We start from the raw sequence: 13,569 nt of genomic DNA on the forward strand, positions 1-13,569 counted from the left end.
ACCATTTGGCACCCTATTGACGTAACTCAGTTCTACATGAACGCAACCGTCTCTTCTGATTCTCTGACCATCACCTCCAGGGTTCACAATCATGAAGTGATCCTCACTTCGGAAGACATTAGAACCACATACGGTTTTCCACAGAGAGATGACTCTTACGTGTCCAACCTTGCCCATTATTAACACGATCCGGAAGACTTTTATGTCTCTATCAAGAACAACCAAGGTCCGACGAAGTCAGAAATTTCATGGCCGCTAAAGAAGAAGTGGTTTCGACTAAATTATGAGTTCACAGTGGATATCTTCAACAAAGTTGTTGATCACAAAACCTCAGGAACTGATGACGTAACAAAGGAGAAATTAAAGATGCTGCATGCCTTTCTGAATGAAATCAAGGTGGATTACAATCTCGTCCACACCATCACCTACAATAGAAAGAGTCTGGGTGACGTCGCCAAGAAACTAGGGTATGGATTTATGGTCAGTCATCTTCTCGTCACCAAAGGAATTTTAATGCGCCCAGGAATCCGGCCAGGACCGAAAGCATGCCATATGAAACAGAAACCTTCAGGTTATGACAAGCAGAAGGCATTGGAGTTAGGGATTCCCATTGAGATGGCTAAATCCAAGAGGAAGTCTAGAACTCCTAAGGTTTCAGAGGATGATCAATCTAAACCTAAGCGACAAAGGCGAGAAAAACACTCATCTCAGGTTAAGGCAACGAAGACAGATGCTGTTCTACCACTTCCAACTCCTCTGAAATCTCCTCAAGAAAAGAAAGATCCTACTCCACATACTCCACCACCAGAAACAATCTTTGTAAAAGATTCATCTGAAGAAGACAATCTGACTCTTTCAAGACTCGACAAAAAGGGTCACTTTCGGTCTCCTGTCAAGCCAAAGTTTTCCCCGAAGAAACTTTCTACATCGAAAGTGGTAGACACGAGAGAAGCACCTCCACAGGGGGAAGAAGTCACGAAAGAAGCACTTCCTCAGGGGGAAGCTCAACCGAAAGTTGTTCTTCCTGAAAGACTTTCTGATGATCAAGGTCCAGAAACTGATCTCATTCCTTCTCAAGTCCCCCATCCACAAGAACCTACTTTGGCAGAGCAACTTCTTCATGAGTTAACGCAAGAACCTGCTGATGTAGAAATGGAGGCCAGTCGCTATAGTCTTCCACAAGAACCTGGTTCGCCAAAAAAGACGAAAGAAGCGTCTGCTGTAGTGTTTGATTTGTCATCTCTGCCACAAGAACCTACCAATGCAGAGCAGGTTATTCTGACACAAGAACCTGCGTTGGTAGACGAGACAGCTGTTGTGCCGGTAGCAATTCCAGATATCCCGAATCCATCAGCACCTGTTCCTGAAATAATCCTTCCTCAACCTTCACCAGATAAATTGTTCAGAGAATCCATTGAAAGAGACTACCAACGAGTTTTGCAGTGGCAAAAGTGGCGCACTGCTCCCTTAAGCACTTTCATTGAAACCTTTGATGCTATGCAAGACGAAGAAGACTTTGCACTGAAATGAATCGGCACAGATGACATTTACAAAGCCCTTCGTCTTGAAGAGATTAGACGAGTGTTCTCTTACAAGATGACCAATCGCACTCTCGGGAAAGACAAAGCCCCAATCTGCATTGAGCTTAACAAACCACCTTTGGATCCAGTTTTGGAAGAAGAAATGAAGCAACTTCGTTACGCCATGCTGCTGTCAAAAATCAAAACCACATAAGAAAAGGAACACCAGAATGATCCGAACTGCAATGTTAACGGCACGAAGGATGAGCATGGGCAAGAAATTGAAGAAGAAGAAAAAAGTGATATAAATGAAGATGAAGATGATAATGATGATGATGTTGACGATGCAGATGACGAGCATGATGACAATGATGATGATGATGATGATGACAACGATGGTAATTTGGGTAATGCAGGTGTCCAAGGAACTGATCCCGAAGACAGTGATCCAATTTTGATCGGCCCTTATTACGATACCTTTCCCCAAAGATCTCCCCTAAGAAAATTACCCTCTGACAGTGATGACCCGAAAGAAGCTTCCAATGAACATCCCGAAAATCTGTCTCGTGCCATAGTTCCACTTGTTCTACCTATGGACGAAACTCCAATCAAGCAAGAGTAAGAAAATGTGCGTGAGGGCAAACTGGAAGCCTCACCAATCCTTCTCAGCTCAGCAAGTGGTGGCAAAAGGGAAGCACCACCTCAAGATGAACAAATGAACACAACGCCAACAAACATTGAAGAAGAGTCTACTGCAGAGTCCCCACGGACTATCATGAACCTCATGAGAGAAACTGTCCATTCAGCCGAAACCATCCATCTGAAATATCTTGTTCTACGGCAAAAAGACACGAAAGCATTAGATGATTTAAGCAAGAAGGTAGATCTTCTGATGGCTGCCCAATCTCAACCTCAATCTCAACCGTCTCAACAAGCTCAATCTGATCACAAGTTCCTTGAGCAAATTGCGAAGAGACTTCATGAACTTGAAACCACCATGAACAAAGTTGCACGGCAACAACACGAGCTCAAACATTCTCATTTCGGCCTTAAAGAGCGTGTTGACCTAGCCTGTACAAAGATCGATACCTATCAAGATAATTCATACCAACTGGGAGAATATGCACTTCAAATTCTCGATTATGCCCAGGATATCTTGGTAACCGTAAGCAAGCTTTCCACTGTTCCTCCTACCACTTGTGCCGATGATGCCAAAAAGGGGGAAAAGAAAGATGACAACAAGGATAAGGATGATGATCATCCGAGAAACAACACGAAAGATCAGTCTCCAGAAGCAAGACACTCGCCTTCTCGGACACCAAGAGACTCTGGCCGAAGAAACGCAAATCCATCCCATCCTCCATCAAGGTCTCGTGGTCACCATTCCTCAAAGCCAAAATATGGTCAATACCAATCCAGATCACTTAAGCCCCGCCAATCTTTCGGTTCTGAAGCCAAGTACATCTTCGCGGGTCTGTCCAAGAGAGAACAGACGAATTTCCTAAGGCAGAGACTTATGAAGAACAACAAAGTAACTATGGATGGTATAGGAAATTTTGTGGACTTTGTTCCCTATGAAGAAGGAAGTGGTAAACGTTTTGAGGGTTGCAATGTCCCTACCTGGCTTAAAACAAGGGATAATCATACAAGGCAAGACCACATTAGCACCCAAAACGAAAGAATCAAAAGAGAAAACAGAGAGCTGTGAAAGAAACATGATGAAGAAATCAAAAGAAAAGAGGATGAAGCAAAGGAAAGAGAAAGAATCAAGAATCAAGAATCTCATCGAAGATCTTTCAAGTGTAACCAAAGACTCTCCACAAAGTGTTATTCACAATGCAGCCTTCAAGGTGCACAAAGAGTCAGGAAAAAGTTATCAAGAAGGAATGAACTCGTTTGAGCTAATTTCGTGGTGGAAAGCTGGGATTGTCGAAGGAAGAAACATTCGTGAAGCCTATAACAACTACACAAGCTTAAACATCAAAGGAGAACATGAAAAGCTTGTCAAGTCAAATCCGATTAAGATCTTCAGGAAAAAGATCAATGAGAAAATAGACCTCAAAAGAATGCTCAAGCAACAAAGGAAAAAAGACGACAAAGAACATAAGGAAGCTGTTCAACAAAAGTCAAAGCTCTTAAAAATGTAAGATATCTTTCGTTCTGTTTTCATCATAAAGTTTTTGTAACTTTCGCTATCTTAATATGAAACTCTCTTTGTCACACATCTCGTGTCACTTGTCTGATTTATTCATCCTTGTCTTATTTGTTAATGCTTTCATCCTAGAAAAGGACGTGTACACTCTCACGTGAGCTGCTTTTATAATAGAAAAATTATTTTATGAAATCATTTCCAGCCTTACAAGAAGGGTATAGGTTTTGACATCATCAAAAAGGGGGAAATTGTTAAGAACCTTGTATTAGGATTTTGATGATACCAATGTATTGTAGAAAAGTAGACCCCTAACTATTAGCTTTTTCGATCGCTGCTTTCGTCCTAGACGAGAATTGCCATAACTCCCATGTAATTCGTGTTAAGCTAGACAAACACACGAAAATGAGTTATGACTAGTGATAGGGTCTCCAAAACGAATGAAGACACAGGGCATGATGAACAACAACGAAAGTCAAGCAGGAGTTGTCAACTATCACGAAAGGACAGTTTTGTTAAAGACGATTCTTACCAAGCATTACTTCTCCTCAACAACGAGAAGAATATTTTGTCTGTCTGATTTGACAACATCCTAGGATAATAAGGACCTCATCTTATGGGACACATTAATCAAGGAGCATTAAATGAAGGTGTACCATCTCCTGGAGCTAAAGGACAAAACCCTAATACTTTCCATACCTTCAACGGCTACATGGTACAACCTCATTAATGGATCATTTAATGCATGAGGCTCCCCGGTCCTTGCCCATTGGTTAAAAGGTTCAAAAATCTCATCTCCCTCCAACGGATGAATTTTCATCACCTATATAAACCCACCTTCATCAACTAAGAAGGTGCTGGTTCTTTTCACTCGCACTTGCAAAAGCTCTTGAACGCTCTCAAATCTCTAAAAGCTTTTGTGAACCAGTATTAAGGTGTTAAGTTACTTGAAGAAAGTCAGTTATCATTTTCTTACACCTTAAAGAAGTCTTGTCATTTGTTCGAAGCAATCGTCTCCCACTGTCAAGACTTCATCACGTTGGAGAAATCAAGAAATCATTTTCTACCAACCTCAACTCTGAAGAAGAAGTTGATTGAGGCGGAGTAAACTCGAGAAGTTAAAAAACCTACGAAGGCTGTCCGACTTAGTGATCAAGGAGGTCTTTGTGTAATTGTACTAAAGAGTGATAGTGCAATCCTTCCATCAGTTGTGGAAGAAGAGTGGAGTAGGCAACGTTAGCCGAACCACTATAAAATCTCTTGTCCCTTCTATCTCTTTACTTACACCTTTTATCTCTGCATTCATATCATCCTTATTATCACACTCACCGAAAGTTTTCCTCATATCGTAAACTCATGCAAAGCAATTAAACGAATCTAACTTTTTCGCTACGCCAAAACACCGAAAGGTGACTTTGAGGGCATTTCACGAAGAAAGTCTATTCACCCCCCTCTCTAGACTCTCACTACATTCTATCGGGACCAACAAGATGTACAATAATGAGTATAAACTCATTTGCCTAGAAAACTTGTTTTGAGATTTAGGGATTTAGGGTAAGGAGTGTAGGGTTTAGGGTAAGGAATGTAGGGTTTAAGGTTGGAGTTAGGGTTTAGGGTTCAGAAGAATAAAAATAATAGTATCTTACTAAATTACTTAATGATAATGACACATTAGCTATGTTTCTACTTTCCATTGAAAGGTGATAGTTTTAGAAATTTTGTACTTCTTATTAAGATTTGAGAAATTAATTCTGACAACTAAAATTTCATAATGAATAGTTCATAATTATGCAAAATATGAGTTCGGAAAAAGAATTGAAATGCTACCAAACAAGAAATTTTTGGTTGAAGATGACGAGACCTTTATCGGTGCCATTAAAGAACCAAGGACTATTATCGAAACCAGACCATGAATTTTGATAAGAATTTTCTACACTACGACCAAAAATGAAAAACAAAATAGCAGTTATAAAAATTATTTATTGCTATTACAATGATAAATTAAATACCTGCAAATCCTGGGGCACCAGGTAGGCGAGCAGAAGGTGGAGCTGCCATGTCAAAGCCACTGACCCTCCTCTTGATGTAAATAAACATTGTAAGTACCATTTTAAAATTAAGAATACAGGTTGATAAATAACACATTGTTTAGAACAAAAGGAAAAGTGAATTTTGGTATAACACTATTACCATTACAAGGATTGAGAATCCATCCATTACATCGACCCAGCAAACTTTCTAGGTTCCCAAGCCATGTATGGCAATGATGTTCTCCAACACTATAAAATCAACCAATAGCTAGGCTACATTTACTTATAACAGTTTTTCTGTCAATCATACTTCTACATCCAGACACCTATGCACAATATGTTGTCCTTGTAGCTATGCACAACACCAGTATTAAAACACAAAATAATCAAAGAAATGATGTGGAGACTATAGTAACTTATTTATCTAACTAAAGCACAGATAATGGCCACCAAAAAGTTCCTAATCCTAATAAGCAGCTTACCTCACATTCATTCTTGTGCTCCAAGTAAAGAAAAGCTTTATCTGGAAGCACTCTATCTTATACCTTCAATACAAAGTTAAGATAGAAGGACATGAATCTTTAAATGCATGTGCATGGATGTGTGTGTTGGTAAATTAAGAAGAGTAGAAATGAAGACTTCAATCCAAAATCTGACCCCAAACACAGTAGTTTTTTTTTCCCACCAAATACAAATCATTATTTCTACTAACAATATATTAGAAGATACTAACTAACCACTTACCACTAGCATAAAGGACAATATTTAACATCACCATCTGAGAACCCATTTATTTTCATGATTTCTTGTGTCATATCAGCCAATGTTTGAGCACCCAACCTAAAAAATGCAAAAATATCAGGTCATGTATACTTGTCAAGAAAGATCATCCTACATCTGTATATTAGTTGGGTAATCCAATAACTGTTGTTGAAATACATGCAGTAACGTAGGTTTGAAATACTAAATGATGGTTTAGTAAGAACTTACCTCAAATAGTGTGAAAATTTATGGCTTCCGAAATTCAAGACCAAACAACTAGCATAAAGTGATCTCAAGGGAAAAATTGGGGACAGATTTGCCTGTCTGCTGACATTGTCATTTGAAGTGTTGTGTTGTTCATCTCACAACCCCAAATACTCCAAAGCCCTCAACCCATTCTCTGCAGTAGTCACTGATGCAATGCAAATCAAACTGTCAATACAGATTCTACTCTATGCGTAACTGTAAACAACACAGACAATTCTGCATGCAATGGCCAATGGGGAGAAGATTTCTGAGAGCACTATCCACAAAATATATAAGCAATCAAATCTATCCCTCAATTCGTATATATTACAAATATTCCTCAAATATAAAAATACTAACTCGTATATTACAGTCCACTTAGAATCATGCTAAACCTTACCCCCACCAAAATCAAATAAAGTTCATATGTGCAAAGAGCAAATCAACCATTGTAACATATGTTAAATGATGTTAAAAGGGACAACAGCAAGAAATGAAAATATGGCAGGATCACAGATGTATATACCACAGGGATTGACTGTAACATTATTTATTGACTCAAATAGATATTACCAATATTTTCAATAAATTTAGAAAATTACATGGTCTCAAAAATACATGCTTTGCATTGTAAAGTCAGATAAATTTAAAAAAATTAAATATCTATCCTAAGATGAAGCAAGATGTTGAATAAACAGAGTACAACATGACACTGCAAGAAAGAAATCCCAATACTCTAAGACATCTTAGTTTTAAAGACCCCAACTCAGATATTACAGTTCAGACAAGATCTGAGTAACATCTTTCCCCAAAACCATATAGATGAGTTAGATCATTATAAAAACTGGAATAATGTGCAAACTTAGAAATAATGAAATTAAAAAATGAAATAAGCCTGAAATTCACACAAGGCCTACTGTAGAAATAATGAAAAATGATCATATGGGCAGGAAATGAAACCTTGGAGCCACCTGGCGACGTTGTCGCCGAGATTGGACTTCTCCACCGGGTCGGCCGTGTTCAGAACCCGCAACGCCGCTTCAACCAGTGTTTCCTCTCCGCTCATCCCTCCCTCAAATGCACGCAGATGATCCTGAGAAGAAGAGAAAGAAGAAACGGTTCCAGATCTGGACGAGGATGACGCTGACCCCAAGGCGAAGAAGCGCTTCCAGATCTGATGCCGTCTCTTCCATAAGATGCGGTTCCAGATCTGTATCATCGGGGCCGTCGGACGATAGATTGGAGGAGGGAGGTGGGCGGCGTCGTCCATAAGCACCGCTGCGCCGTCGTCGTCCTTCAGGCAGGCGGGCGACGTTGTCCATCTCCACCACCACAGGCGGCATCGTCCATCTTCATCACGCGTCATCCATCTGAGGCGAGGCGAGAGAGAAAGAGATGGTTTGAGAGGTGTGAGAGAGAGTGTGTAAATGGTTTTCATTTGGGTTTTCGTTTCCTTTTTTTTAATATTAAGTTTCCGCAACGGTACTATTCGAAACAGTCGCCGAAATTAATATTTAATTTTTTTTTAAAATGGGATAGTTCCGCGACGGTTCTTTAAAGGAGCAGTTGCCGAATTAATCGCCTTTTTTTTTTTTTTTTTTAAATTTTAAATCGCGATTATTCTCTTTAGAAACTAGCGGATTCTTATTCAAATATTTACAATAATATCACCGCGAATTTTATTAAAAAAATACATAACAGTTGCTAAAAGTTAATATTCTTTGTTATTTTTGTACTAGTGACACTTAAGAAGTCAAACTGTGTTTTTTTCTTGAATTTTATGACTATTATAAAATAACTAGTTATACACACGTATCGCACGAATGAGTTAATGCCTAATGTTTATAATTAAATAAGTATTTGAAAGTATCTCAATGAAAGATTATATATGAGAAGTTCATACATAAGTAATTTAATGTCGAATTTATTTATTTATACAAGATAATATAGAAGATTCATTATAATTGTTAATAAACGTTTTTAAATAGTAACCAAGTTTTTTTTTTTTTTTTTTTTTTTTTGCAAAGGGTTCTAAGATATTTAATGAATACACATACAAGATCAATGAATGAATCAATGGTACCAGTCCGTTAGGTATTTTGATTAGTGTTCATTTAGTTCAACATTTTGGTTTGATTGCTATAGTGTCTGTTCAATTTGACCCAAACCGTGGTCATAATTTGTTAGAGAAAAAAATAGGGTAAATATGTTCATTTAATATTTCAGGAGAAAAAACTGTCACTTGAATAATTTAGAGGAAAAAAGTGTATATATAACTTATTAGGGAGAAATAGTGTTATTTTCCCTATAATAAAACATAAAGAAGAGCACATTGTGCTTTACAAATAAACTGAATTTACAAAAACATTTGTGTAATCCTTAATTACAAATTTCAAAAACAAAAGATTATGAATAACTGCAAATTGCACCAGCAAATACCATGTGATCATTGACTGGAGAGTGGAGACGAAGTTGTTGAACTTTCTGTAGAGAAGACATAATTGCCCAACAAATATATACCATGCAATCCTACCTTAAGATCAATCATGTCTGTGTTTGAGGAATGAACTACCTACCAACTACAATCAATCATATAGGCGAATTGAATGGATTAAATGATGGGCTGGTGACATTACATGAATTCAATCTTCAATGAAATAATTTTCATATGACAATTATAAGTGAAAAATGGTGTAGAACATTAATGTTCCATTTTATATTTTTGAGGAACAAATATGGTACCAGGGGAGTATCCGCAGCAAGCTTTAAAGGAGCCCCTCGTAGTGAAGGATGCATCTCTTGCATCCATCTTACAGCTGTAATACATTGTCTGTAAACGCAAAAATGTTATCACTGAAAATATGAAAAATTATATATAGGCATCCAAGAGATGAACAAGAACTCGGAGCTCACGATATAGCTAACATTAGGTTTTATAATCAACAATTTGTTCGCAACAAGAGGTTCCACAATAACTGTTGTGAAATATTATATTTTAATTAAAAAAATAAAATACAATAGATACGATGTCGGTTTTATAATAAAACCAATGTCGTATCGTATAACAATTTCTTTTAAAAAAATGAAATAGGTTATGGCGTTGGTTTCATAGCCCTAGTCTATTTTTTTTCCCTCTTCTCTTCTTCTCTTCTCATTTTTTCCCTAAAACAACCAAACGACCAAACAACGCGCAACCACCAAGCAGCCAAACGACCGTCTCTGCCATCGCTTCTGCCTCTACCGACGTCTGTTAGCACCCGCCGTCGCCATCCATCATCCTTCTTCTTCTTCTCTCCACCCCAACCACTGCCAAACCACTGCTGTCACTGCCACTCTCCACCTCTCATCGCTGCCACCACCGTTCTCTTCTTTGAATACTCTATGTAAAAAGGTATATAAAATTATTTACAATCTTGAAAAAAAATCTTGTAATGCATATGCCTCGTGGTATTGTGGGCAACGTTGATTATGAGTTACATCTTGAGAAGTAGGAGACCATTGTTTCTTTAGTATTATGTGTTCATAGTATTTTTAATTTCATATATATATATATATATATATATGATTTTGCTTGTGAATACGGTCTTTATAACGATTTTGGTTTGACATAAAAAAATCACGTATGGCTTCTTAGATCTAAATTGGATTCAACCAAAATTGATGACTAGAAATGATCGGATAGGGTATATAAATGTCACCATGCAACATGGGAAAAAAATTGTTATTTAACTCCATATATTCTCAAGTAAGTATATATTAATTGCTTTAAATACAATAACTTATATATGATATATTTCTATTATATATTATATTCACTTAAAACTAATAAATTACTTATTTGTAGTGAACATTAGATGTTGATGGCAATTTGTCCTCAATTATATGAAATCTATTGGTTTTATTCCATTGGTGGCGAATCACGTGAGGACAATAAAGATATAGTTGAAACGTATAAACTTATAAATAGTAGTTACTAGTACGTTATTATTAAGAGTTAATACCCAAAATCGTTCTCGACTATAGTGGTTTTTCTCAATTTCGTCCTAAACGACTTTGGTGACCTAATATCGTCCCAGACTTTTGTGTTTCGCTCAATTTAGTCCTCCATTTGTTATTCCGTCAAATTGGTGTTAAATAAAGGGACAATTCAATAATGTCAATATTGATCTCTCTTTACTTTCGACTTGTGAAGTGCGAAATTCCTCTTTCTTGTACGAATTACACCCAGAATTACTCCCGGACCTGCAAATCAAATTTTATATTCGCAGTTTTAGGAGTAATTCTGGGAGTAATTCGTAAAAAAAAAAGGGATTTCGTAGTTCACATGTCTATGAGTAAAGAGATGCCAATATTAAAATTACTGAATTGTCTATTTATTTAACACCAAATAGACAGAATAACAAATGATGGACTAAATTGAGCAAAAACACAAAAGTCTGGGACTAAATTGAGCGAAACACAAAAGTCTGGGACGATATTAGGTCACCAAAGTCGTTTAGGACGAAATTGAGAAAAACCACTATAGTCGAGGACGATTTTGGGTATTAACTCTTATTATTAATATAGTTGATGGATTTAATTAACCCGGGATAGCCCGAATTACTAAACCTGATAAATAAATGATAAATAATACAGTAATAAAGACAAAAAATATTTGTCGCGGAGACAATTCTTGTATTAGTACTAATTTGTAGGCAGAGTACAAATAATTGTAATGATTGGACATGAGATAAGATAAGAGATAAATTGTCCTAAACAAGACAATAATATGCCTTTTATACCAATCCATCTTCCAACCGCCCCATGAGAATAGGGTGGGCGGTTGGGTCATCTTTTAACTGCGTCCGCATGCGCACGCTTGAGGCCGCCCTTAGCCACGGACACCCGGGCCGAGACTACCCCCAACTGAGGTCGCCCTTAGCCGAGGTCGACCCCAGCCGAAGTCGCCCTTATCCGAGTTCACCCCAAGCCTCCCGGGTTGCCTCTCCTCTTCTTCGGGTTGGTTTGCCCCGAACCCGTTTCTAATATATCCATCAATAGTGATGTCATCAAGTATTTACTTTTTTTTTATCTCTCTTATATTTATAGATGTGTGAAGACAACAAGTATGTTGAATGGAAAGAAACCAACTCATCCACCAAAATGGATTATATGTTCGGTAAGTATTTCATACACTTGTAAAATTACATATATGTTATTGTTTTTTATTAAAAAAAATTCTTAATTGTATTTTAATTCAAATGTATTGTGCCAAACAAGTTGGAAGTACCTGGATATTATGTGATGAAATTCATGTTGAAAATTCTTTTCACACAAGCATATAAAGGAATATAATGGATAAGGCAAATAATTTAATAAAATATCTTTCTCCTTCAAATTTTTAAAATACTAGCCTATTGATTATTTATTCTTCCAAAGGCTGAACCCCAACCCTAAGGGCCCCCCACACCCCGGCCCGACAGAGTATTTGGGAGGATGTAAATCATGGTGACTCAACTGAACATGAACCATAGAGGCTAGACCGGTGCTCACTGCGCACAAGGAGCCCCTCTCACTTTGAGAGGTTGCTCCCACACTAGCCTATTGATTATTTATTTATTTTCAACTTTGTAGAGTTTGGAGAGATTTAATAGATTGAGCTACAATCAACAAGAGATTGATGAAGTTAAAGACACATGGTCCAAGTACTTAATTGAGAATGGGTTAATACAGTACTTGTTTAGTACATGAAATAATTGATGTTGATAATTTTAATTTTAAATTGTTATTATTAATTAGTATCCATTGTGAGATTTATTAGTTTTAGCTTGATTAATTATGAGATTATAAATATAAAATTGCGCAGATTTTGGATGTGGTTGTGATCTGTATATTAGTGTTGATACTCTGGATATATATGTGGTTAATTGTGGTATCTTTTGCGCAAGTTTTGGGTATAAATTTAATAAAATAAATATATCACGTCGATTTTTCAAAACAACCGATGTGGTAAGTTTTTATTTTTAAAAACATAAAAATAGATACGACATTGATTTAAAAAAAAAAAAAAAAAAAACCAATGACATATATAAATATTTTTTTTAAAAATAACATATCACATTGTTTTTTTTTTTTTTTTTTTTGGTGTAAAAAACTGACGTGCTATGTAATATAATTTTTTTTTTTAAAAAAAAAAAAAAAACAAACACATACCACGTCGATTATTAGTTAAAAACTGACATGGTATATTACTTAAAAAAAAATTTTAAATTATATGACATCGATTTGTCTTAAAGACCAATGTTGTATATCTTTTATTTAAGGATACCACATTGATTTTTTAATAATCGACGTGGTATCTCTTGTTTTTTTAATCTCTTGTTGCTAAAAACCAACATTGTATGCTTTTATTAAAATATTTAAAAATAATATACGATGTCTGTTACGTTTTTTTATAACAGACATTGTATTATTTATTTATGATGTATGTTTAAACAACGTCTAATATTAAGTGACATTGTATAATTTAAATATAACCGATGTTAAAAGTGGTTTTGTGGTAGTAATATTTTAGAGGTGTTAGAAAAATTAGCTTAAAATGGCATATTAAGTGGCTATTTTGTGGTACAATTATTAGTGGGGTCCACTTCCGATTTGGGTCGGGTCAAAGTGGATTCGGATTCTTCGTAGTAAGACGAAGAGATTGATATATTGTACGCTCAAAACGGATAATGGGTGAATGAGATATTGATTCTCAAAGTAGACCCATTTAAGTTGGGAAATGAAGGGAAAATGTAGGACTTTGTCCCACATTGGTTTGGAAACAAGATTTGCCCCCCTTATATACATGAGCTCTTTTCAAGCTTGTAGAATTGTATAGCAT

At 36.5% G+C, this 13,569-nt stretch overlaps 1 long non-coding RNA gene across 1 annotated transcript in view; it reads right to left on the reverse strand.

The window, feature by feature from the left end:
* Nucleotides 1-7,872, reverse strand: part of LOC109193306 — a 33,251-nt gene extending 25,379 nt beyond the window's left edge. The window contains exons 1-5 of the long non-coding RNA XR_002056254.1: nt 7,668-7,872; nt 6,690-6,873; nt 6,444-6,539; nt 6,182-6,244; nt 5,679-5,748 (exon numbers count right to left, since the gene is read on the reverse strand). This is a non-coding gene — a long non-coding RNA (uncharacterized LOC109193306). The remainder of the gene's footprint in view (nt 1-5,678; nt 5,749-6,181; nt 6,245-6,443; nt 6,540-6,689; nt 6,874-7,667) is intronic.
* Between the last annotated feature and the right edge of the window lie 5,697 nt (nt 7,873-13,569).

The sequence above is a fragment of the Ipomoea nil genome, unplaced genomic scaffold, assembly GCF_001879475.1.
Source record: "Ipomoea nil cultivar Tokyo-kokei standard unplaced genomic scaffold, Asagao_1.1 scaffold0222, whole genome shotgun sequence".
NCBI classification, from domain to species: Eukaryota; Viridiplantae; Streptophyta; class Magnoliopsida; order Solanales; family Convolvulaceae; genus Ipomoea; species Ipomoea nil.